The following is a 20,426-nucleotide window of genomic DNA, read 5'->3' as shown; positions in this document are numbered from 1 at the left end:
TGTAATGCTTGCAAAGTGCCTTTCTTTTATTTTAATTGTCTATCATTCTGAATGGACTTTTATGCAGATGATCCATTAGAGATTGATATTTGCCTCTGTAGGTGCCAAGCAAGCTCTCCACATGGCAGCATACTTTGAGAGGTCAAAGTCAGCATAGGAAGGAAACCAGCAGCTGCCACCTCTGGCTCGTTGGTCTAGGGGTATGATTCTCGCTTTGGGTGCGAGAGGTCCCGGGTTCAAATCCCGGACGAGCCCTGGTTTTTCCTGAGGAGTGACCTTTCTCCTTTTTCTCACCTCTTGTCAACATGCCCATAGTAAGCTTCACCCAATGGATTTTTTGCAAATCTGCCAAGACAAAAGTACCTGACACGCCTCAGGAGTATGGCAGAATTCTGGCTCGTTGGTCTAGAGGAATGATTCTCGCTTAGGGTGCGAGAGGCCCCGGGTTCGAATCCCTGATGAGCCCTGTCACCACCTTCATTTGCCGCCCTCACCTCTCATAAATCGGTTTCATCTGCTGTTTACCAGAGCGGTTTGCTTTAAATCACGGACAGAGGTGTTTTCGGAGAAGACTTTACTTTTTGGTTACCTTAATTCAACTCTGAGCATTGTAGAAGTGAAAACCTGCCAATGCTGTCTTCAGTGGAAACGCTATGTCGACTCATTGGTCTAGGGGTATGATCCTCACTTAGGGTTCCTTCCCAACCTTATCATTCCGTGAGCTATCTTTAGTCTTCTCCTTGTTTGTTTTCTGACAGCAGCAGTCCTGTGAATAAATTTGGTGTTGGCAAACGGCCTTTCGACGTTGTCTCAGCTTGGCTCGTTGGTGTTGGCAAACGTCCTTTTGGTGTTGTCTCAGCTTGGCTCGTTGGTCTAGGGGTATGATTCTCGCTTAGGGTGCGAGAGGTCCCGGGTTCAAATCCCGGACGAGCCCACCTTTTGAGAGCATTCCTGCTCATCCAGTTCCTTGAGTAGCATGTAGTCTTCTACTTGTGTGTTTTCTGGCACCAGTGTCTGCCAAGACAAAAGTACCTGACACGCCTCAGGAGTATGGCAGAATTCTGGCTCGTTGGTCTAGAGGTATGATTCTCGCTTCGGGTGCGAGAGGCCCCGGGTTCGAATCCCGGACGAGCCCTGTCACCGCCTTCATTTGCCGCCCTCATCTCTCATAAATCGGTTTCATCTGCTGTTTACCAGAGCGGTTTGCTTTAAATCACAGACAGAGGTGTTTTCGGAGAAGACTTTACTTTTTGGTTACCTTATTTCAACTCTGAGCATTGTAGAAGTGAAAACCTGCCAATGCTGTCTTCAGTGGAAACGCTGTGTCGACTCATTGGTCTAGGGGTATGATCCTCACTTAGGGTTCCTTCCCAACCTTATCATTCCGTGAGCTATCTTTAGTCTTCTCCTTGTTTGTTTTCTGACAGCAGCAGTCCTGTGAATAAATTTGGTGTTGGCAAACGGCCTTTCGACGTTGTCTCAGCTTGGCTCGTTGGTGTTGGCAAACGTCCTTTTGGTGCTGTCTCAGCTCGGCTCGTTGGTCTAGGGGTATGATTCTCGCTTAGGGTGCGAGAGGTCCCGGGTTCAAATCCCGGACGAGCCCACCTTTTGAGAGCATTCCTGCTCATCCAGTTCCATGAGTAGCATGTAGTCTTCTCCTTGTGTGTTTTCTGGCACCAGTGTCCAACCCCTCACTGGCTTATGCAATACATGTAATGCTTGCAAAGTGCCTTTCTTTTATTTTAATTGTCTATCATTCTGAATGGACTTTTATGCAGATGATCCATTAGAGATTGATATTTGCCTCTGTAGGTGCCAAGCAAGCTCCCCACATGGCAGCATACTTTGAGAGGTTAAAGTCAGCATAGGAAGGAAACCAGCAGCTGCCACCTCTGGCTCGTTGGTCTAGGGGTATGATTCTCGCTTTGGGTGCGAGAGGTCCCGGGTTCAAATCCCGGACGAGCCCTGGTTTTTCCTGAGGAGTGACCTTTCTCCTTTTTCTCACCTCTTGTCAACATGCCCATAGTAAGCTTCACCCAATGGATTTTTGCACATCTGCCAAGGCATCCTCACTTAGGGTTCCTTCCCATCCTTATCATTCCGTGAGCTATCTTTAGTCTTCTCCTTGTTTGTTTTCTGACAGCAGCAGTCCTGTGAATAAATTTGGTGTTGGCAAACGGCCTTTCGACGTTGTCTCAGCTTGGCTCGTTGGTGTTGGCAAACGTCCTTTTCGTGCTGTCTCAGCTTGGCTTGTTGGTCTAGGGGTATGATTCTCGCTTAGGGTGCGAGAGGTCCCGGGTTCAAATCCCGGACGAGCCCACCTTTTGAGAGCATTCCTGCTCATCCAGTTCCATGAGTAGCATGTAGTCTTCTCCTTGTGTGTTTTCTGGCACCAGTGTCCAACCCCTCACTGGCTTATGCAATACATGTAATGCTTGCAAAGTGCCTTTCTTTTATTTTAATTGTCTATCATTCTGAATGGACTTTTATGCAGATGATCCATTAGAGATTGATATTTGCCTCTGTAGGTGCCAAGCAAGCTCTCCACATGGCAGCATACTTTGAGAGGTCAAAGTCAGCATAGGAAGGAAACCAGCAGCTGCCACCTCTGGCTCGTTGGTCTAGGGGTATGATTCTCGCTTTGGGTGCGAGAGGTCCCGGGTTCAAATCCCGGACGAGCCCTGGTTTTTCCTGAGGAGTGACCTTTCTCCTTTTTCTCACCTCTTGTCAACATGCCCATAGTAAGCTTCACCCAATGGATTTTTTGCAAATCTGCCAAGACAAAAGTACCTGACACGCCTCAGGAGTATGGCAGAATTCTGGCTCGTTGGTCTAGAGGAATGATTCTCGCTTAGGGTGCGAGAGGCCCCGGGTTCGAATCCCTGATGAGCCCTGTCACCACCTTCATTTGCCGCCCTCACCTCTCATAAATCGGTTTCATCTGCTGTTTACCAGAGCGGTTTGCTTTAAATCACGGACAGAGGTGTTTTCGGAGAAGACTTTACTTTTTGGTTACCTTAATTCAACTCTGAGCATTGTAGAAGTGAAAACCTGCCAATGCTGTCTTCAGTGGAAACGCTATGTCGACTCATTGGTCTAGGGGTATGATCCTCACTTAGGGTTCCTTCCCAACCTTATCATTCCGTGAGCTATCTTTAGTCTTCTCCTTGTTTGTTTTCTGACAGCAGCAGTCCTGTGAATAAATTTGGTGTTGGCAAACGGCCTTTCGACGTTGTCTCAGCTTGGCTCGTTGGTGTTGGCAAACGTCCTTTTGGTGTTGTCTCAGCTTGGCTCGTTGGTCTAGGGGTATGATTCTCGCTTAGGGTGCGAGAGGTCCCGGGTTCAAATCCCGGACGAGCCCACCTTTTGAGAGCATTCCTGCTCATCCAGTTCCTTGAGTAGCATGTAGTCTTCTACTTGTGTGTTTTCTGGCACCAGTGTCTGCCAAGACAAAAGTACCTGACACGCCTCAGGAGTATGGCAGAATTCTGGCTCGTTGGTCTAGAGGTATGATTCTCGCTTCGGGTGCGAGAGGCCCCGGGTTCGAATCCCGGACGAGCCCTGTCACCGCCTTCATTTGCCGCCCTCATCTCTCATAAATCGGTTTCATCTGCTGTTTACCAGAGCGGTTTGCTTTAAATCACAGACAGAGGTGTTTTCGGAGAAGACTTTACTTTTTGGTTACCTTATTTCAACTCTGAGCATTGTAGAAGTGAAAACCTGCCAATGCTGTCTTCAGTGGAAACGCTGTGTCGACTCATTGGTCTAGGGGTATGATCCTCACTTAGGGTTCCTTCCCAACCTTATCATTCCGTGAGCTATCTTTAGTCTTCTCCTTGTTTGTTTTCTGACAGCAGCAGTCCTGTGAATAAATTTGGTGTTGGCAAACGGCCTTTCGACGTTGTCTCAGCTTGGCTCGTTGGTGTTGGCAAACGTCCTTTTGGTGCTGTCTCAGCTCGGCTCGTTGGTCTAGGGGTATGATTCTCGCTTAGGGTGCGAGAGGTCCCGGGTTCAAATCCCGGACGAGCCCACCTTTTGAGAGCATTCCTGCTCATCCAGTTCCATGAGTAGCATGTAGTCTTCTCCTTGTGTGTTTTCTGGCACCAGTGTCCAACCCCTCACTGGCTTATGCAATACATGTAATGCTTGCAAAGTGCCTTTCTTTTATTTTAATTGTCTATCATTCTGAATGGACTTTTATGCAGATGATCCATTAGAGATTGATATTTGCCTCTGTAGGTGCCAAGCAAGCTCCCCACATGGCAGCATACTTTGAGAGGTTAAAGTCAGCATAGGAAGGAAACCAGCAGCTGCCACCTCTGGCTCGTTGGTCTAGGGGTATGATTCTCGCTTTGGGTGCGAGAGGTCCCGGGTTCAAATCCCGGACGAGCCCTGGTTTTTCCTGAGGAGTGACCTTTCTCCTTTTTCTCACCTCTTGTCAACATGCCCATAGTAAGCTTCACCCAATGGATTTTTTGCAAATCTGCCAAGACAAAAGTACCTGACACGCCTCAGGAGTATGGCAGAATTCTGGCTCGTTGGTCTAGAGGAATGATTCTCGCTTAGGGTGCGAGAGGCCCCGGGTTCGAATCCCTGATGAGCCCTGTCACCACCTTCATTTGCCGCCCTCACCTCTCATAAATCGGTTTCATCTGCTGTTTACCAGAGCGGTTTGCTTTAAATCACGGACAGAGGTGTTTTCGGAGAAGACTTTACTTTTTGGTTACCTTAATTCAACTCTGAGCATTGTAGAAGTGAAAACCTGCCAATGCTGTCTTCAGTGGAAACGCTATGTCGACTCATTGGTCTAGGGGTATGATCCTCACTTAGGGTTCCTTCCCAACCTTATCATTCCGTGAGCTATCTTTAGTCTTCTCCTTGTTTGTTTTCTGACAGCAGCAGTCCTGTGAATAAATTTGGTGTTGGCAAACGGCCTTTCGACGTTGTCTCAGCTTGGCTCGTTGGTGTTGGCAAACGTCCTTTTGGTGTTGTCTCAGCTTGGCTCGTTGGTCTAGGGGTATAATTCTCGCTTAGGGTGCGAGAGGTCCCGGGTTCAAATCCCGGAGGAGCCCACCTTTTGAGAGCATTCCTGCTCATCCAGTTCCTTGAGTAGCATGTAGTCTTCTACTTGTGTGTTTTCTGGCACCAGTGTCTGCCAAGACAAAAGTACCTGACACGCCTCAGGAGTATGGCAGAATTCTGTCTCGTTGGTCTAGAGGTATGATTCTCGCTTCGGGTGCGAGAGGCCCCGGGTTCGAATCCCGGACGAGCCCTGTCACCGCCTTCATTTGCCGCCCTCATCTCTCATAAATCGGTTTCATCTGCTGTTTACCAGAGCGGTTTGCTTTAAATCGCGGACAGAGGTGTTTTCGGAGAAGACTTTACTTTTTGGTTACCTTAATTCAACTCTGAGCATTGTAGAAGTGAAAACCTGCCAATGCTGTCTTCAGTGGAAACGCTGTGTCGACTCATTGGTCTAGGGGTATGATCCTCACTTAGGGTTCCTTCCCATCCTTATCATTCCGTGAGCTATCTTTAGTCTTCTCCTTGTTTGTTTTCTGACAACAGCGGTGTGGAACTTCTGTCCTTCTCAGTCCTGTGTGTGAATAAATTTGATGTTGACAAACGGCCATTCGACGCTGTCTCAGCTTGGCTCGTTGGTGTTGGCAAACGGCCTTATGAAGCTGTCTCAGCTTGGCTCGTTGGTCTAGGGGAATGATTCTCGCTTAGGGTGCGAGAGGTCCCGGGTTCAAATCCCGAACGAGCCCACCTTTTGAGAGCATTCCTGCTCATCCAGTTCCATGAGTAGCATGTAGTCTTCTCCTTGTGTGTTTTCTGGCACCAGTGTCCAACCCCTCACTGGCTTATGCAATACATGTAATGCTTGCAAAGTGCCTTTCTTTTATTTTAATTGTCTATCATTCTGAATGGACTTTTATGCAGATGATCCATTAGAGATTGATATTTGCCTCTGTAGGTGCCAAGCAAGCTCTCCACATGGCAGCATACTTTGAGAGGTCAAAGTCGTCATAGGAAGGAAACCAGCAGCTGCCACCTCTGGCTCGTTGGTCTAGGGGTATGATTCTCGCTTTGGGTGCGAGAGGTCCCGGGTTCAAATCCCGGACGAGCCCTGGCTTTTCCTGAGGAGTGACCTTTCTCCTTTTTCTCACCTCTTGTCAACATGCCCATAGTAAGCCTCCGCCCATAGTAAGCCTCCACCCAAAGGATTTTTGCAAATCTGCCAAGGCAAAAGTACCTGACACGCCTCAGGAGTATGGCAGAATTCTGGCTCGTTGGTCTAGAGGTATGATTCTCGCTTCGGGTGCGAGAGGCCCCGGGTTCGAATCCCGGACGAGCCCTGTCACCGCCTTCATTTGCCGCCCTCACCTCTCATAAATCGGTTTCATCTGCTGTTTACCAGAGCGGTTTGCTTTAAATCACGGACAGAGGTGTTTTCGGAGAAGACTTTACTTTTTGGTTACCTTAATTCAACTCTGAGCATTGTAGAAGTGAAAACCTGCCAATGCTGTCTTCAGTGGAAACGCTGTGTCGACTCATTGGTCTAGGGGTATGATCCTCACTTAGGGTTCCTTCCCAACCTTATCATTCCGTGAGCTATCTTTAGTCTTCTCCTTGTTTGTTTTCTGACAGCAGCAGTCCTGTGAATAAATTTGGTGTTGGCAAACGGCCTTTCGACGTTGTCTCAGCTTGGCTCGTTGGTGTTGGCAAACGTCCTTTTGGTGCTGTCTCAGCTTGGCTCGTTGGTCTAGGGGTATGATTCTCGCTTAGGGTGCGAGAGGTCCCGGGTTCAAATCCCGGACGAGCCCACCTTTTGAGAGCATTCCTGCTCATCCAGTTCCATGAGTAGCATGTAGTCTTCTCCTTGTGTGTTTTCTGGCACCAGTGTCCAACCCCTCACTGGCTTATGCAATACATGTAATGCTTGCAAAGTGCCTTTCTTTTATTTTAATTGTCTATCATTCTGAATGGACTTTTATGCAGATGATCCATTAGAGATTGATATTTGCCTCTGTAGGTGCCAAGCAAGCTCTCCACATGGCAGCATACTTTGAGAGGTCAAAGTCAGCATAGGAAGGAAACCAGCAGCTGCCACCTCTGGCTCGTTGGTCTAGGGGTATGATTCTCGCTTTGGGTGCGAGAGGTCCCGGGTTCAAATCCCGGACGAGCCCTGGTTTTTCCTGAGGAGTGACCTTTCTCCTTTTTCTCACCTCTTGTCAACATGCCCATAGTAAGCTTCACCCAATGGATTTTTTGCAAATCTGCCAAGACAAAAGTACCTGACACGCCTCAGGAGTATGGCAGAATTCTGGCTCGTTGGTCTAGAGGAATGATTCTCGCTTAGGGTGCGAGAGGCCCCGGGTTCGAATCCCTGATGAGCCCTGTCACCACCTTCATTTGCCGCCCTCACCTCTCATAAATCGGTTTCATCTGCTGTTTACCAGAGCGGTTTGCTTTAAATCACGGACAGAGGTGTTTTCGGAGAAGACTTTACTTTTTGGTTACCTTAATTCAACTCTGAGCATTGTAGAAGTGAAAACCTGCCAATGCTGTCTTCAGTGGAAACGCTATGTCGACTCATTGGTCTAGGGGTATGATCCTCACTTAGGGTTCCTTCCCAACCTTATCATTCCGTGAGCTATCTTTAGTCTTCTCCTTGTTTGTTTTCTGACAACAGCGGTGTGGAACTTCTGTCCTTCTCAGTCCTGTGTGTGAATAAATTTGATGTTGACAAACGGCCATTCGACGCTGTCTCAGCTTGGCTCGTTGGTGTTGGCAAACGGCCTTTTGAAGCTGTCTCAGCTTGGCTCGTTGGTCTAGGGGAATGATTCTCGCTTAGGGTGCGAGAGGTCCCGGGTTCAAATCCCGGACGAGCCCACCTTTTGAAAGCATTCCTGCTCATCCAGTTCCATGAGTAGCATGTAGTCTTCTCCTTGTGTGTTTTCTGGCACCAGTGTCCAACCCCTCACTGGCTTATGCAATACATGTAATGCTTGCAAAGTGCCTTTCTTTTATTTTAATTGTCTATCATTCTGAATGGACTTTTATGCAGATGATCCATTAGAGATTGATATTTGCCTCTGTAGGTGCCAAGCAAGCTCTCCACATGGCAGCATACTTTGAGAGGTCAAAGTCGTCATAGGAAGGAAACCAGCAGCTGCCACCTCTGGCTCGTTGGTCTAGGGGTATGATTCTCGCTTTGGGTGCGAGAGGTCCCGGGTTCAAATCCCGGACGAGCCCTGGCTTTTCCTGAGGAGTGACCTTTCTCCTTTTTCTCACCTCTTGTCAACATGCCCATAGTAAGCCTCCACCCAATGGATTTTTTGCAAATCTGCCAAGACAAAAGTACCTAACACGCCTCAGGAGTATGGCAGAATTCTGGCTCGTTGGTCTAGAGGTATGATTCTCGCTTGGGGTGCGAGAGGCCCCGGGTTCGAATACCGGACGAGCCCTGTCACCACCTTCATTTGCCGCCCTCACCTCTCATAAATCGGTTTCATCTGCTGTTTACCAGAGCGGTTTGCTTTAAATCACGGACAGAGGTGTTTTCGGAGAAGACTTTACTTTTTGGTTACCTTAATTCAACTCTGAGCATTGTAGAAGTGAAAACCTGCCAATGCTGTCTTCAGTGGAAACGCTGTGTCGACTCATTGGTCTAGGGGTATGATCCTCACTTAGGGTTCCTTCCCAACCTTATCATTCCGTGAGCTATCTTTAGTCTTCTCCTTGTTTGTTTTCTGACAGCAGCAGTCCTGTGAATAAATTTGGTGTTGGCAAACGGCCTTTCGACGTTGTCTCAGCTTGGCTCGTTGGTGTTGGCAAACGTCCTTTTGGTGTTGTCTCAGCTTGGCTCGTTGGTCTAGGGGTATGATTCTCGCTTAGGGTGCGAGAGGTCCCGGGTTCAAATCCCGGACGAGCCCACCTTTTGAGAGCATTCCTGCTCATCCAGTTCCTTGAGTAGCATGTAGTCTTCTACTTGTGTGTTTTCTGGCACCAGTGTCTGCCAAGACAAAAGTACCTGACACGCCTCAGGAGTATGGCAGAATTCTGTCTCGTTGGTCTAGTGGTATGATTCTCGCTTCGGGTGCGAGAGGCCCCGGGTTCGAATCCCGGACGAGCCCTGTCACCACCTTCATTTACCGCCCTCACCTCTCATAAATCGGTTTCATCTGCTCTTTTCCAGAGCGGTTTGCTTTAAATCACGGACAGAGGTGTTTTCGGAGAAGACTTTACTTTTTGGTTACCTTAATTCAACTCTGAGCATTGTAGAAGTGAAAACCTGCCAATGCTGTCTTCAGTGGAAACGCTGTGTCGACTCATTGGTCTAGGGGTATGATCCTCACTTAGGGTTCCTTCCCAACCTTATCATTCCGTGAGCTATCTTTAGTCTTCTCCTTGTTTGTTTTCTGACAACAGCGGTGTGGAACTTCTGTCCTTCTCAGTCCTGTGTGTGAATAAATTTGGTGTTGACAAACGGCCATTCGACGCTGTCTCAGCTTGGCTCGTTGGTGTTGGCAAACGGCCTTTTGAAGCTGTCTCAGCTTGGCTCGTTGGTGTTGGCAAACGTCCTTTTGGTGCTGTCTCAGCTCGGCTCGTTGGTCTAGGGGTATGATTCTCGCTTAGGGTGCGAGAGGCCCCGGGTTCGAATCCCGGACGAGCCCTGTCACCGCCTTCATTTGCCGCCCTCACCTCTCATAAATCGGTTTCATCTGCTATTTACCAGAGCGGTTTGCTTTAAATCACGGACAGAGGTGTTTTCGGAGAAGACTTTACTTTTTGGTTACCTTAATTCAACTCTGAGCATTGTAGAAGTGAAAACCTGCCAATGCTGTCTTCAGTGGAAACGCTGTGTCGACTCATTGGTCTAGGGGTATGATCCTCACTTAGGGTTCCTTCCCATCCTTATCATTCCGTGAGCTATCTTTAGTCTTCTCCTTGTTTGTTTTCTGACAGCAGCAGTCCTGTGAATAAATTTGGTGTTGGCAAACGGCCTTTCGACGTTGTCTCAGCTTGGCTCGTTGGTGTTGGCAAACGTCCTTTTGGTGCTGTCTCAGCTTGGCTCGTTGGTCTAGGGGAATGATTCTCGCTTAGGGTGCGAGAGGTCCCGGGTTCAAATCCCGGACGAGCCCACCTTTTGAGAGCATTCCTGCTCATCCAGTTCCATGAGTAGCATGTAGTCTTCTCCTTGTGTGTTTTCTGGCACCAGTGTCCAACCCCTCACTGGCTTATGCAATACATGTAATGCTTGCAAAGTGCCTATCTTTTATTTTAATTGTCTATCATTCTGAATGGACTTTTATGCAGATGAACCCTTAGAGATTGATATTTGCCTCTGTAGGTGCCAAGCAAGCTCTCCACATGGCAGCATACTTTGAGAGGTCAAAGTCAGCATAGGAAGGAAACCAGCAGCTGCCACCTCTGGCTCGTTGGTCTAGGGGTATGATTCTCGCTTTGGGTGCGAGAGGTCCCGGGTTCAAATCCCGGACGAGCCCTGGTTTTTCCTGAGGAGTGACCTTTCTCCTTTTTCTCACCTCTTGTCAACATGCCCATAGTAAGCCTCCACCCAATGGATTTTTTGCAAATCTGCCAAGACAAAAGTACCTGACACGCCTCAGGAGTATGGCAGAAATCTGGCTCGTTGGTCTAGAGGAATGATTCTCGCTTAGGGTGCGAGAGGCCCCGGGTTCGAATCCCTGATGAGCCCTGTCACCACCTTCATTTGCCGCCCTCACCTCTCATAAATCGGTTTAATCTGCTGTTTACCAGAGCGGTTTGCTTTAAATCACGGACAGAGGTGTTTTCGGAGAAGACTTTACTTTTTGGTTACCTTAATTCAACTCTGAGCATTGTAGAAGTGAAAACCTGCCAATGCTGTCTTCAGTGGAAACGCTGTGTCGACTCATTGGTCTAGGGGTATGATCCTCACTTAGGGTTCCTTCCCAACCTTATCATTCCGTGAGCTATCTTTAGTCTTCTCCTTGTTTGTTTTCTGACAACAGCGGTGTGGAACTTCTGTCCTTCTCAGTCCTGTGTGTGAATAAATTTGGTGTTGACAAACGGCCATTCGACGCTGTCTCAGCTTGGCTCGTTGGTGTTGGCAAACGGCCTTTTGAAGCTGTCTCAGCTTGGCTCGTTGGTCTAGGGGTATGATTCTCGCTTAGGGTGCGAGAGGTCCCGGGTTCAAATCCCGGACGAGCCCACCTTTTGAGAGCATTCCTGCTCATCCAGTTCCATGAGTAGCATGTAGTTTTCTCCTTGTGTGTTTTCTGGCACCAGTGTCCAACCCCTCACTGGCTTATGCAATACATGTAATGCTTGCAAAGTGCCTATCTTTTATTTTAATTGTCTATCATTCTGAATGGACTTTTATGCAGATGAACCCTTAGAGATTGATATTTGCCTCTGTAGGTGCCAAGCAAGCTCTCCACATGGCAGCATACTTTGAGAGGTCAAAGTCAGCATAGGAAGGAAACCAGCAGCTGCCACCTCTGGCTCGTTGGTCTAGGGGTATGATTCTCGCTTTGGGTGCGAGAGGTCTCGGGTTCAAATCCCGAACGAGCCCTAGCTTTTCCTGAGGAGTGACCTTTCTCCTTTTTCTCACCTCTTGTCAACATGCCCATAGTAAGCCTCCACCCAATGGATTTTTTGCAAATCTGCCAAGACAAAAGTACCTGACACGCCTCAGGAGTATGGCAGAATTCTGGCTCGTTGGTCTAGAGGAATGATTCTCGCTTAGGGTGCGAGAGGCCCCGGGTTCGAATCCCTGATGAGCCCTGTCACCACCTTCATTTGCCGCCCTCATCTCTCATAAATCGGTTTCATCTGCTGTTTACCAGAGCGGTTTGCTTTAAATCACGGACAGAGGTGTTTTCGGAGATGACTTTACTTTTTGGTTACCTTAATTCAACTCTGAGCATTGTAGAAGTGAAAACCTGCCAATGCTGTCTTCAGTGGAAACGCTGTGTCGACTCATTGGTCTAGGGGTATGATCCTCACTTAGGGTTCCTTCCCAACCTTATCATTCCGTGAGCTATCTTTAGTCTTCTCCTTGTTTGTTTTCTGACAGCAGCAGTCCTGTGAATAAATTTGGTGTTGGCAAACGGCCTTTCGACGTTGTCTCAGCTTGGCTCGTTGGTGTTGGCAAACGTCCTTTTGGTGCTGTCTCAGCTCGGCTCGTTGGTCTAGGGGTATGATTCTCGCTTAGGGTGCGAGAGGTCCCGGGTTCAAATCCCGGACGAGCCCACCTTTTGAGAGCATTCCTGCTCATCCAGTTCCATGAGTAGCATGTAGTCTTCTCCTTGTGTGTTTTCTGGCACCAGTGTCCAACCCCTCACTGGCTTATGCAATACATGTAATGCTTGCAAAGTGCCTTTCTTTTATTTTAATTGTCTATCATTCTGAATGGACTTTTATGCAGATGATCCATTAGAGATTGATATTTGCCTCTGTAGGTGCCAAGCAAGCTCCCCACATGGCAGCATACTTTGAGAGGTCAAAGTCAGCATAGGAAGGAAACCAGCAGCTGCCACCTCTGGCTCGTTGGTCTAGGGGTATGATTCTCGCTTTGGGTGCGAGAGGTCTCGGGTTCAAATCCCGAACGAGCCCTAGCTTTTCCTGAGGAGTGACCTTTCTCCTTTTTCTCACCTCTTGTCAACATGCCCATAGTAAGCCTCCACCCAATGGATTTTTTGCAAATCTGCCAAGACAAAAGTACCTGACACGCCTCAGGAGTATGGCAGAATTCTGGCTCGTTGGTCTAGAGGAATGATTCTCGCTTAGGGTGCGAGAGGCCCCGGGTTCAAATCCCTGATGAGCCTTGTCTCCACCTTCATTTGCCGCCCTCACCTCTCATAAATCGGTTTAATCTGCTGTTTACCAGAGCGGTTTGCTTTAAATCACGGACAGAGGTGTTTTCGGAGAAGACTTTACTTTTTGGTTACCTTAATTCAACTCTGAGCATTGTAGAAGTGAAAACCTGCCAATGCTGTCTTCAGTGGAAACGCTGTGTCGACTCATTGGTCTAGGGGTATGATCCTCACTTAGGGTTCCTTCCCAACCTTATCATTCCGTGAGCTATCTTTAGTCTTCTCCTTGTTTGTTTTCTGACAACAGCGGTGTGGAACTTCTGTCCTTCTCAGTCCTGTGTGTGAATAAATTTGGTGTTGACAAACGGCCATTCGACGCTGTCTCAGCTTGGCTCGTTGGTGTTGGCAAACGGCCTTTTGAAGCTGTCTCAGCTTGGCTCGTTGGTGTTGGCAAACGTCCTTTTGGTGCTGTCTCAGCTCGGCTCGTTGGTCTAGGGGTATGATTCTCGCTTAGGGTGCGAGAGGCCCCGGGTTCGAATCCCGGACGAGCCCTGTCACCGCCTTCATTTGCCGCCCTCACCTCTCATAAATCGGTTTCATCTGCTATTTACCAGAGCGGTTTGCTTTAAATCACGGACAGAGGTGTTTTCGGAGAAGACTTTACTTTTTGGTTACCTTAATTCAACTCTGAGCATTGTAGAAGTGAAAACCTGCCAATGCTGTCTTCAGTGGAAACGCTGTGTCGACTCATTGGTCTAGGGGTATGATCCTCACTTAGGGTTCCTTCCCATCCTTATCATTCCGTGAGCTATCTTTAGTCTTCTCCTTGTTTGTTTTCTGACAGCAGCAGTCCTGTGAATAAATTTGGTGTTGGCAAACGGCCTTTCGACGTTGTCTCAGCTTGGCTCGTTGGTGTTGGCAAACGTCCTTTTGGTGCTGTCTCAGCTTGGCTCGTTGGTCTAGGGGAATGATTCTCGCTTAGGGTGCGAGAGGTCCCGGGTTCAAATCCCGGACGAGCCCACCTTTTGAGAGCATTCCTGCTCATCCAGTTCCATGAGTAGCATGTAGTCTTCTCCTTGTGTGTTTTCTGGCACCAGTGTCCAACCCCTCACTGGCTTATGCAATACATGTAATGCTTGCAAAGTGCCTATCTTTTATTTTAATTGTCTATCATTCTGAATGGACTTTTATGCAGATGAACCCTTAGAGATTGATATTTGCCTCTGTAGGTGCCAAGCAAGCTCTCCACATGGCAGCATACTTTGAGAGGTCAAAGTCAGCATAGGAAGGAAACCAGCAGCTGCCACCTCTGGCTCGTTGGTCTAGGGGTATGATTCTCGCTTTGGGTGCGAGAGGTCCCGGGTTCAAATCCCGGACGAGCCCTGGTTTTTCCTGAGGAGTGACCTTTCTCCTTTTTCTCACCTCTTGTCAACATGCCCATAGTAAGCCTCCACCCAATGGATTTTTTGCAAATCTGCCAAGACAAAAGTACCTGACACGCCTCAGGAGTATGGCAGAAATCTGGCTCGTTGGTCTAGAGGAATGATTCTCGCTTAGGGTGCGAGAGGCCCCGGGTTCGAATCCCTGATGAGCCCTGTCACCACCTTCATTTGCCGCCCTCACCTCTCATAAATCGGTTTAATCTGCTGTTTACCAGAGCGGTTTGCTTTAAATCACGGACAGAGGTGTTTTCGGAGAAGACTTTACTTTTTGGTTACCTTAATTCAACTCTGAGCATTGTAGAAGTGAAAACCTGCCAATGCTGTCTTCAGTGGAAACGCTGTGTCGACTCATTGGTCTAGGGGTATGATCCTCACTTAGGGTTCCTTCCCAACCTTATCATTCCGTGAGCTATCTTTAGTCTTCTCCTTGTTTGTTTTCTGACAACAGCGGTGTGGAACTTCTGTCCTTCTCAGTCCTGTGTGTGAATAAATTTGGTGTTGACAAACGGCCATTCGACGCTGTCTCAGCTTGGCTCGTTGGTGTTGGCAAACGGCCTTTTGAAGCTGTCTCAGCTTGGCTCGTTGGTCTAGGGGTATGATTCTCGCTTAGGGTGCGAGAGGTCCCGGGTTCAAATCCCGGACGAGCCCACCTTTTGAGAGCATTCCTGCTCATCCAGTTCCATGAGTAGCATGTAGTTTTCTCCTTGTGTGTTTTCTGGCACCAGTGTCCAACCCCTCACTGGCTTATGCAATACATGTAATGCTTGCAAAGTGCCTATCTTTTATTTTAATTGTCTATCATTCTGAATGGACTTTTATGCAGATGAACCCTTAGAGATTGATATTTGCCTCTGTAGGTGCCAAGCAAGCTCTCCACATGGCAGCATACTTTGAGAGGTCAAAGTCAGCATAGGAAGGAAACCAGCAGCTGCCACCTCTGGCTCGTTGGTCTAGGGGTATGATTCTCGCTTTGGGTGCGAGAGGTCTCGGGTTCAAATCCCGAACGAGCCCTAGCTTTTCCTGAGGAGTGACCTTTCTCCTTTTTCTCACCTCTTGTCAACATGCCCATAGTAAGCCTCCACCCAATGGATTTTTTGCAAATCTGCCAAGACAAAAGTACCTGACACGCCTCAGGAGTATGGCAGAATTCTGGCTCGTTGGTCTAGAGGAATGATTCTCGCTTAGGGTGCGAGAGGCCCCGGGTTCGAATCCCTGATGAGCCCTGTCACCACCTTCATTTGCCGCCCTCACCTCTCATAAATCGGTTTAATCTGCTGTTTACCAGAGCGGTTTGCTTTAAATCACGGACAGAGGTGTTTTCGGAGATGACTTTACTTTTTGGTTACCTTAATTCAACTCTGAGCATTGTAGAAGTGAAAACCTGCCAATGCTGTCTTCAGTGGAAACGCTGTGTCGACTCATTGGTCTAGGGGTATGATCCTCACTTAGGGTTCCTTCCCAACCTTATCATTCCGTGAGCTATCTTTAGTCTTCTCCTTGTTTGTTTTCTGACAGCAGCAGTCCTGTGAATAAATTTGGTGTTGGCAAACGGCCTTTCGACGTTGTCTCAGCTTGGCTCGTTGGTGTTGGCAAACGTCCTTTTGGTGCTGTCTCAGCTCGGCTCGTTGGTCTAGGGGTATGATTCTCGCTTAGGGTGCGAGAGGTCCCGGGTTCAAATCCCGGACGAGCCCACCTTTTGAGAGCATTCCTGCTCATCCAGTTCCATGAGTAGCATGTAGTCTTCTCCTTGTGTGTTTTCTGGCACCAGTGTCCAACCCCTCACTGGCTTATGCAATACATGTAATGCTTGCAAAGTGCCTTTCTTTTATTTTAATTGTCTATCATTCTGAATGGACTTTTATGCAGATGATCCATTAGAGATTGATATTTGCCTCTGTAGGTGCCAAGCAAGCTCCCCACATGGCAGCATACTTTGAGAGGTCAAAGTCAGCATAGGAAGGAAACCAGCAGCTGCCACCTCTGGCTCGTTGGTCTAGGGGTATGATTCTCGCTTTGGGTGCGAGAGGTCTCGGGTTCAAATCCCGAACGAGCCCTAGCTTTTCCTGAGGAGTGACCTTTCTCCTTTTTCTCACCTCTTGTCAACATGCCCATAGTAAGCCTCCACCCAATGGATTTTTTGCAAATCTGCCAAGACAAAAGTACCTGACACGCCTCAGGAGTATGGCAGAATTCTGGCTCGTTGGTCTAGAGGAATGATTCTCGCTTAGGGTGCGAGAGGCCCCGGGTTCAAATCCCTGATGAGCCTTGTCTCCACCTTCATTTGCCGCCCTCACCTCTCATAAATCGGGTTAATCTGCTGTTTACCAGAGCGGTTTGCTTTAAATCACGGACAGAGGTGTTTTCGGAGAAGACTTTACTTTTTGGTTACCTTAATTCAACTCTGAGCATTGTAGAAGTGAAAACCTGCCAATGCTGTCTTCAGTGGAAACGCTGTGTCGACTCATTGGTCTAGGGGTATGATCCTCACTTAGGGTTCCTTCCCAACCTTATCATTCCGTGAGCTATCTTTAGTCTTCTCCTTGTTTGTTTTCTGACAACAGCGGTGTGGAACTTCTGTCCTTCTCAGTCCTGTGTGTGAATAAATTTGGTGTTGACAAACGGCCGTTCGACGCTGTCTCAGCTTGGCTCGTTGGTGTTGGCACACGGCCTTTTGAAGCTGTCTCAGCTTGGCTTGTTGTTCTAGTGGTATGATTCTCGCTTAGGGTGCGAGAGGTCCCGGGTTCAAATCCCGGACGAGCCCACCTTTTGAGAGCATTCCTGCTCATCCAGTTCCATGAGTAGCATGTAGTCTTCTCCTTGTGTGTTTTCTGGCACCAGTGTCCAACCCCTCACTGGCTTATGCAATACATGTAATGCTTGCAAAGTGTCTTTCTTTTATTTTAATTGTCTATCATTCTGAATGGACTTTTATGCAGATGATCCATTAGAGATTGATATTTGCCTCTGTAGGTGCCAAGCAAGCTCCCCACATGGCAGCATACTTTGAGAGGTCAAAGTCAGCATAGGAAGTAAACCAGCACCTGCCACCTCTGGCTCGTTGGTCTAGGGGTATGATTCTCGCTTTGGGTGCGAGAGGTCTCGGGTTCAAATCCCGAACGAGCCCTGGTTTTTCCTGAGGAGTGACCTTTCTCCTTTTTCTCACCTCTTGTCAACATGCCCATAGTAAGCCTCCACCCAATGGATTTTTTGCAAATCTGCCAAGACAAAAGTACCTGACACGCCTCAGGAGTATGGCAGAAATCTGGCTCGTTGGTCTAGAGTAATGATTCTCGCTTAGGGTGCGAGAGGCCCCGGGTTCGAATCCCTGATGAGCCCTGTCACCACCTTCATTTGCCGCCCTCACCTCTCATAAATCGGTTTAATCTGCTGTTTACCAGAGCGCTTTGCTTTAAATCACGGACAGAGGTGTTTTCGGAGAAGACTTTACTTTTTGGTTACCTTAATTCAACTCTGAGCATTGTAGAAGTGAAAACCTGCCAATGCTGTCTTCAGTGGAAACGCTGTGTCGACTCATTGGTCTAGGGGTATGATCCTCACTTAGGGTTCCTTCCCAACCTTATCATTCCGTGAGCTATCTTTAGTCTTCTCCTTGTTTGTTTTCTGACAGCAGCAGTCCTGTGAATAAATTTGGTGTTGGCAAACGGCTCAGCTTGACTCGTTGGTGTTGGCAAACGTCCTTTTGGTGTTGTCTCAACTTGGCTCGTTGGTCTAGGGGTATGATTCTCGCTTAGGGTGCGAGAGGTCCCGGGTTCAAATCCCGGACGAGCCCACCTTTTGAGAGCATTCCTGCTCATCCAGTTCCTTGAGTAGCATGTAGTCTTCTACTTGTGTGTTTTCTGGCACCAGTGTCTGCCAAGACAAAAGTACCTGACACGCCTCAGGTGCATGGCAGAATTCTGGCTCGTTGGTCTAGTGGTATGATTCTCGCTTCGGGTGCGAGAGGCCCTGGGTTCGAATCCCGGACGAGCCCTGTCACCACCTTCATTTACCGCCCTCACCTCTCATAAATCGGTTTCATCTGCTCTTTTCCAGAGCGGTTTGCTTTAAGTCACGGACAGAGGTGTTTCCGGAGAAGACTTTACTTTTTGGTTACCTTAATTCAACTCTGAGCATTGTAGAAGTGAAAACCTGCCAATGCTGTCTTCAGTGGAAACGCTGTGTCGACTCATTGGTCTAGGGGTATGATCCTCACTTAGGGTTCCTTCCCAACCTTATCATTCCGTGAGCTATCTTTAGTCTTCTCCTTGTTTGTTTTCTGACAACAGCGGTGTGGAACTTCTGTCCTTCTCAGTCCTGTGTGTGAATAAATTTGGTGTTGACAAACGGCCATTCGACGCTGTCTCAGCTTGGCTCGTTGGTGTTGGCAAACGGCCTTTTGAAGCTGTCTCAGCTTGGCTCGTTGGTCTAGGGGTATGATTCTCGCTTAGGGTGAGAGAGGTTCCGGGTTCAAATCCCGGACGAGCCCACCTTTTGAGAGCATTCCTGCTCATCCAGTTCCATGAGTAGCATGTAGTCTTCTCCTTGTGTGTTTTCTGGCACCAGTGTTCAACCCCTCACTGGCTTATGCAATACATGTAATTACTGCAAAGTGCCTTTCTTTTATTTTAATTGTCTATCATTCTGAATGGACTTTTATGCAGATGATCCATTAGAGATTGATATTTGCCTCTGTAGGTGCCAAGCAAGCTCCCCACATGGCAGCATACTTTGAGAGGTCAAAGTCAGCATAGGAAGGAAACCAGCAGCTGCCACCTCTGGCTCGTTGGTCTAGGGGTATGATTCTCGCTTTGGGTGCGAGAGGTCTCGGGTTCAAATCCCGAACGAGCCATAGCTTTTCCTGAGGAGTGACCTTTCTCCTTTTTCTCACCTCTTGTCAACATGCCCATAGTAAGCCTCCACCCAATGGATTTTTGCAAATCTGCCAAGGCAAAAGTACCTGACACGCCTCAGGAGTATGGCAGAATTCTGGCTCGTTGGTCTAGAGATATGATTCTCGCTTCGGGTGCGAGAGGCCCCGGGTTCGAATCCCGGACGAGCCCTGTCACCGCCTTCATTTGCCGCCCTCACCTCTCATTAATCGGTTTCATCTGCTGTTTACCAGAGCGGTTTGCTTTAAATCACGGACAGAGGTGTTTTCGGAGAAGACTTTACTTTTTGGTTACCTTAATTCAACTCTGAGCATTGTAGAAGTGAAAACCTGCCAATGCTGTCTTCAGTGGAAACGCTGTGTCGACTCATTGGTCTAGGGGTATGATCCTCACTTAGGGTTCCTTCCCAACCTTATCATTCCGTGAGCTATCTTTAGTCCTCTCCTTGTTTGTTTTCTGACAACAGCGGTGTGGAACTTCTGTCCTTCTCAGTCCTGTGTGTGAATAAATTTGGTGTTGACAAACGGCCATTCGACGCTGTCTCAGCTTGGCTCGTTGGTGTTGGCAAACGGCCTTTTGAAGCTGTCTCAGCTTGGCTCGTTGGTCTAGGGGTATGATTCTCGCTTAGGGTGCGAGAGGTCCCGGGTTCAAATCCCGGACGAGCCCACCTTTTGAGAGCATTCCTGCTCATCCAGTTCCATGAGTAGCATGTAGTCTTCTCCTTGTGTGTTTTCTGGCACCAGTGTCCAACCCCTCACTGGCTTATGCAATACATGTAATGCTTGCAAAGTGCCTTTCTTTTATTTTAATTGTCTATCATTCTGAATGGACTTTTATGCAGATGATCCATTAGAGATTGATATTTGCCTCTGTAGGTGCCAAGCAAGCTCCCCACATGGCAGCATACTTTGAGAGGTCAAAGTCAGCATAGGAAGGAAACCAGCAGCTGCCACCTCTGGCTCGTTGGTCTAGGGGTATGATTCTTGTTTTGGGTGCGAGAGGTCTCGGGTTCAAATCCCGAACGAGCCCTGGTTTTTCCTGAGGAGTGACCTTTCTCCTTTTTCTCACCTCTTGTCAACATGCCCATAGTAAGCCTCCACCCAATGGATTTTTTGCAAATCTGCCAAGACAAAAGTACCTGACACGCCTCAGGAGTATGGCAGAAATCTGGCTCGTTGGTCTAGAGTAATGATTCTCGCTTAGGGTGCGAGAGGCCCCGGGTTCGAATCCCTGATGAGCCCTGTCACCACCTTCATTTGCCGCCCTCACCT

General features: G+C 48.2%; 48 non-coding genes across 48 annotated transcripts; all 48 read left to right on the top strand.

The window, feature by feature from the left end:
- Positions 1-183: 183 nt before the first annotated feature.
- On the top strand, positions 184-255 carry TRNAP-UGG (transfer RNA proline (anticodon UGG)). Its single transcript has one exon. It is a non-coding gene; the product is annotated as a tRNA-Pro (tRNA).
- A 607-nt stretch (positions 256-862) lies between these two features.
- On the top strand, positions 863-934 carry TRNAP-AGG (transfer RNA proline (anticodon AGG)). Its single transcript has one exon. It is a non-coding gene; the product is annotated as a tRNA-Pro (tRNA).
- A 129-nt stretch (positions 935-1,063) lies between these two features.
- TRNAP-CGG (transfer RNA proline (anticodon CGG)) lies at positions 1,064-1,135 on the top strand. Its single transcript has one exon. It is a non-coding gene; the product is annotated as a tRNA-Pro (tRNA).
- Positions 1,136-1,531: 396 nt separating this feature from the next.
- TRNAP-AGG (transfer RNA proline (anticodon AGG)) lies at positions 1,532-1,603 on the top strand. Its single transcript has one exon. It is a non-coding gene; the product is annotated as a tRNA-Pro (tRNA).
- A 291-nt stretch (positions 1,604-1,894) lies between these two features.
- Positions 1,895-1,966, top strand: TRNAP-UGG (transfer RNA proline (anticodon UGG)). Its single transcript has one exon. It is a non-coding gene; the product is annotated as a tRNA-Pro (tRNA).
- A 281-nt stretch (positions 1,967-2,247) lies between these two features.
- Positions 2,248-2,319, top strand: TRNAP-AGG (transfer RNA proline (anticodon AGG)). The gene has a single exon. It is a non-coding gene; the product is annotated as a tRNA-Pro (tRNA).
- A 291-nt stretch (positions 2,320-2,610) lies between these two features.
- TRNAP-UGG (transfer RNA proline (anticodon UGG)) lies at positions 2,611-2,682 on the top strand. Its single transcript has one exon. It is a non-coding gene; the product is annotated as a tRNA-Pro (tRNA).
- Positions 2,683-3,289: 607 nt separating this feature from the next.
- TRNAP-AGG (transfer RNA proline (anticodon AGG)) lies at positions 3,290-3,361 on the top strand. The gene has a single exon. It is a non-coding gene; the product is annotated as a tRNA-Pro (tRNA).
- A 129-nt stretch (positions 3,362-3,490) lies between these two features.
- TRNAP-CGG (transfer RNA proline (anticodon CGG)) lies at positions 3,491-3,562 on the top strand. Its single transcript has one exon. It is a non-coding gene; the product is annotated as a tRNA-Pro (tRNA).
- Positions 3,563-3,958: 396 nt separating this feature from the next.
- TRNAP-AGG (transfer RNA proline (anticodon AGG)) lies at positions 3,959-4,030 on the top strand. Its single transcript has one exon. It is a non-coding gene; the product is annotated as a tRNA-Pro (tRNA).
- Positions 4,031-4,321: 291 nt separating this feature from the next.
- Positions 4,322-4,393, top strand: TRNAP-UGG (transfer RNA proline (anticodon UGG)). Its single transcript has one exon. It is a non-coding gene; the product is annotated as a tRNA-Pro (tRNA).
- A 607-nt stretch (positions 4,394-5,000) lies between these two features.
- TRNAP-AGG (transfer RNA proline (anticodon AGG)) lies at positions 5,001-5,072 on the top strand. The gene has a single exon. It is a non-coding gene; the product is annotated as a tRNA-Pro (tRNA).
- Positions 5,073-5,201: 129 nt separating this feature from the next.
- Positions 5,202-5,273, top strand: TRNAP-CGG (transfer RNA proline (anticodon CGG)). Its single transcript has one exon. It is a non-coding gene; the product is annotated as a tRNA-Pro (tRNA).
- Positions 5,274-5,696: 423 nt separating this feature from the next.
- Positions 5,697-5,768, top strand: TRNAP-AGG (transfer RNA proline (anticodon AGG)). The gene has a single exon. It is a non-coding gene; the product is annotated as a tRNA-Pro (tRNA).
- A 291-nt stretch (positions 5,769-6,059) lies between these two features.
- Positions 6,060-6,131, top strand: TRNAP-UGG (transfer RNA proline (anticodon UGG)). The gene has a single exon. It is a non-coding gene; the product is annotated as a tRNA-Pro (tRNA).
- Positions 6,132-6,287: 156 nt separating this feature from the next.
- TRNAP-CGG (transfer RNA proline (anticodon CGG)) lies at positions 6,288-6,359 on the top strand. Its single transcript has one exon. It is a non-coding gene; the product is annotated as a tRNA-Pro (tRNA).
- A 396-nt stretch (positions 6,360-6,755) lies between these two features.
- TRNAP-AGG (transfer RNA proline (anticodon AGG)) lies at positions 6,756-6,827 on the top strand. The gene has a single exon. It is a non-coding gene; the product is annotated as a tRNA-Pro (tRNA).
- Positions 6,828-7,118: 291 nt separating this feature from the next.
- On the top strand, positions 7,119-7,190 carry TRNAP-UGG (transfer RNA proline (anticodon UGG)). The gene has a single exon. It is a non-coding gene; the product is annotated as a tRNA-Pro (tRNA).
- A 634-nt stretch (positions 7,191-7,824) lies between these two features.
- On the top strand, positions 7,825-7,896 carry TRNAP-AGG (transfer RNA proline (anticodon AGG)). Its single transcript has one exon. It is a non-coding gene; the product is annotated as a tRNA-Pro (tRNA).
- Positions 7,897-8,187: 291 nt separating this feature from the next.
- On the top strand, positions 8,188-8,259 carry TRNAP-UGG (transfer RNA proline (anticodon UGG)). Its single transcript has one exon. It is a non-coding gene; the product is annotated as a tRNA-Pro (tRNA).
- A 140-nt stretch (positions 8,260-8,399) lies between these two features.
- TRNAP-GGG (transfer RNA proline (anticodon GGG)) lies at positions 8,400-8,471 on the top strand. Its single transcript has one exon. It is a non-coding gene; the product is annotated as a tRNA-Pro (tRNA).
- Positions 8,472-8,867: 396 nt separating this feature from the next.
- TRNAP-AGG (transfer RNA proline (anticodon AGG)) lies at positions 8,868-8,939 on the top strand. The gene has a single exon. It is a non-coding gene; the product is annotated as a tRNA-Pro (tRNA).
- Positions 8,940-9,068: 129 nt separating this feature from the next.
- TRNAP-CGG (transfer RNA proline (anticodon CGG)) lies at positions 9,069-9,140 on the top strand. The gene has a single exon. It is a non-coding gene; the product is annotated as a tRNA-Pro (tRNA).
- A 468-nt stretch (positions 9,141-9,608) lies between these two features.
- On the top strand, positions 9,609-9,680 carry TRNAP-AGG (transfer RNA proline (anticodon AGG)). Its single transcript has one exon. It is a non-coding gene; the product is annotated as a tRNA-Pro (tRNA).
- Positions 9,681-10,076: 396 nt separating this feature from the next.
- TRNAP-AGG (transfer RNA proline (anticodon AGG)) lies at positions 10,077-10,148 on the top strand. Its single transcript has one exon. It is a non-coding gene; the product is annotated as a tRNA-Pro (tRNA).
- Positions 10,149-10,439: 291 nt separating this feature from the next.
- TRNAP-UGG (transfer RNA proline (anticodon UGG)) lies at positions 10,440-10,511 on the top strand. Its single transcript has one exon. It is a non-coding gene; the product is annotated as a tRNA-Pro (tRNA).
- A 635-nt stretch (positions 10,512-11,146) lies between these two features.
- On the top strand, positions 11,147-11,218 carry TRNAP-AGG (transfer RNA proline (anticodon AGG)). Its single transcript has one exon. It is a non-coding gene; the product is annotated as a tRNA-Pro (tRNA).
- A 291-nt stretch (positions 11,219-11,509) lies between these two features.
- On the top strand, positions 11,510-11,581 carry TRNAP-UGG (transfer RNA proline (anticodon UGG)). The gene has a single exon. It is a non-coding gene; the product is annotated as a tRNA-Pro (tRNA).
- Positions 11,582-12,189: 608 nt separating this feature from the next.
- On the top strand, positions 12,190-12,261 carry TRNAP-AGG (transfer RNA proline (anticodon AGG)). Its single transcript has one exon. It is a non-coding gene; the product is annotated as a tRNA-Pro (tRNA).
- A 291-nt stretch (positions 12,262-12,552) lies between these two features.
- TRNAP-UGG (transfer RNA proline (anticodon UGG)) lies at positions 12,553-12,624 on the top strand. Its single transcript has one exon. It is a non-coding gene; the product is annotated as a tRNA-Pro (tRNA).
- A 140-nt stretch (positions 12,625-12,764) lies between these two features.
- Positions 12,765-12,836, top strand: TRNAP-AGG (transfer RNA proline (anticodon AGG)). Its single transcript has one exon. It is a non-coding gene; the product is annotated as a tRNA-Pro (tRNA).
- A 468-nt stretch (positions 12,837-13,304) lies between these two features.
- Positions 13,305-13,376, top strand: TRNAP-AGG (transfer RNA proline (anticodon AGG)). The gene has a single exon. It is a non-coding gene; the product is annotated as a tRNA-Pro (tRNA).
- A 396-nt stretch (positions 13,377-13,772) lies between these two features.
- On the top strand, positions 13,773-13,844 carry TRNAP-AGG (transfer RNA proline (anticodon AGG)). The gene has a single exon. It is a non-coding gene; the product is annotated as a tRNA-Pro (tRNA).
- Positions 13,845-14,135: 291 nt separating this feature from the next.
- TRNAP-UGG (transfer RNA proline (anticodon UGG)) lies at positions 14,136-14,207 on the top strand. Its single transcript has one exon. It is a non-coding gene; the product is annotated as a tRNA-Pro (tRNA).
- A 635-nt stretch (positions 14,208-14,842) lies between these two features.
- Positions 14,843-14,914, top strand: TRNAP-AGG (transfer RNA proline (anticodon AGG)). Its single transcript has one exon. It is a non-coding gene; the product is annotated as a tRNA-Pro (tRNA).
- Positions 14,915-15,205: 291 nt separating this feature from the next.
- TRNAP-UGG (transfer RNA proline (anticodon UGG)) lies at positions 15,206-15,277 on the top strand. The gene has a single exon. It is a non-coding gene; the product is annotated as a tRNA-Pro (tRNA).
- Positions 15,278-15,885: 608 nt separating this feature from the next.
- On the top strand, positions 15,886-15,957 carry TRNAP-AGG (transfer RNA proline (anticodon AGG)). The gene has a single exon. It is a non-coding gene; the product is annotated as a tRNA-Pro (tRNA).
- Positions 15,958-16,248: 291 nt separating this feature from the next.
- On the top strand, positions 16,249-16,320 carry TRNAP-UGG (transfer RNA proline (anticodon UGG)). The gene has a single exon. It is a non-coding gene; the product is annotated as a tRNA-Pro (tRNA).
- A 140-nt stretch (positions 16,321-16,460) lies between these two features.
- Positions 16,461-16,532, top strand: TRNAP-AGG (transfer RNA proline (anticodon AGG)). The gene has a single exon. It is a non-coding gene; the product is annotated as a tRNA-Pro (tRNA).
- Positions 16,533-16,955: 423 nt separating this feature from the next.
- On the top strand, positions 16,956-17,027 carry TRNAP-AGG (transfer RNA proline (anticodon AGG)). The gene has a single exon. It is a non-coding gene; the product is annotated as a tRNA-Pro (tRNA).
- A 291-nt stretch (positions 17,028-17,318) lies between these two features.
- TRNAP-UGG (transfer RNA proline (anticodon UGG)) lies at positions 17,319-17,390 on the top strand. The gene has a single exon. It is a non-coding gene; the product is annotated as a tRNA-Pro (tRNA).
- Positions 17,391-17,984: 594 nt separating this feature from the next.
- On the top strand, positions 17,985-18,056 carry TRNAP-AGG (transfer RNA proline (anticodon AGG)). The gene has a single exon. It is a non-coding gene; the product is annotated as a tRNA-Pro (tRNA).
- A 129-nt stretch (positions 18,057-18,185) lies between these two features.
- Positions 18,186-18,257, top strand: TRNAP-CGG (transfer RNA proline (anticodon CGG)). Its single transcript has one exon. It is a non-coding gene; the product is annotated as a tRNA-Pro (tRNA).
- A 423-nt stretch (positions 18,258-18,680) lies between these two features.
- Positions 18,681-18,752, top strand: TRNAP-AGG (transfer RNA proline (anticodon AGG)). The gene has a single exon. It is a non-coding gene; the product is annotated as a tRNA-Pro (tRNA).
- A 291-nt stretch (positions 18,753-19,043) lies between these two features.
- Positions 19,044-19,115, top strand: TRNAP-UGG (transfer RNA proline (anticodon UGG)). Its single transcript has one exon. It is a non-coding gene; the product is annotated as a tRNA-Pro (tRNA).
- Positions 19,116-19,254: 139 nt separating this feature from the next.
- On the top strand, positions 19,255-19,326 carry TRNAP-CGG (transfer RNA proline (anticodon CGG)). Its single transcript has one exon. It is a non-coding gene; the product is annotated as a tRNA-Pro (tRNA).
- A 423-nt stretch (positions 19,327-19,749) lies between these two features.
- On the top strand, positions 19,750-19,821 carry TRNAP-AGG (transfer RNA proline (anticodon AGG)). The gene has a single exon. It is a non-coding gene; the product is annotated as a tRNA-Pro (tRNA).
- A 291-nt stretch (positions 19,822-20,112) lies between these two features.
- TRNAP-UGG (transfer RNA proline (anticodon UGG)) lies at positions 20,113-20,184 on the top strand. Its single transcript has one exon. It is a non-coding gene; the product is annotated as a tRNA-Pro (tRNA).
- The last annotated feature ends 242 nt before the right edge of the window (positions 20,185-20,426 follow it).

The sequence above is a fragment of the Hyla sarda genome, chromosome 6 (assembly GCF_029499605.1).
Source record: "Hyla sarda isolate aHylSar1 chromosome 6, aHylSar1.hap1, whole genome shotgun sequence".
Classification (NCBI taxonomy): Eukaryota; Metazoa; Chordata; class Amphibia; order Anura; family Hylidae; genus Hyla; species Hyla sarda.
Note: the sequence above shows the minus strand (reverse complement) of the source record. Positions and strands in the feature narration are given on the sequence as shown.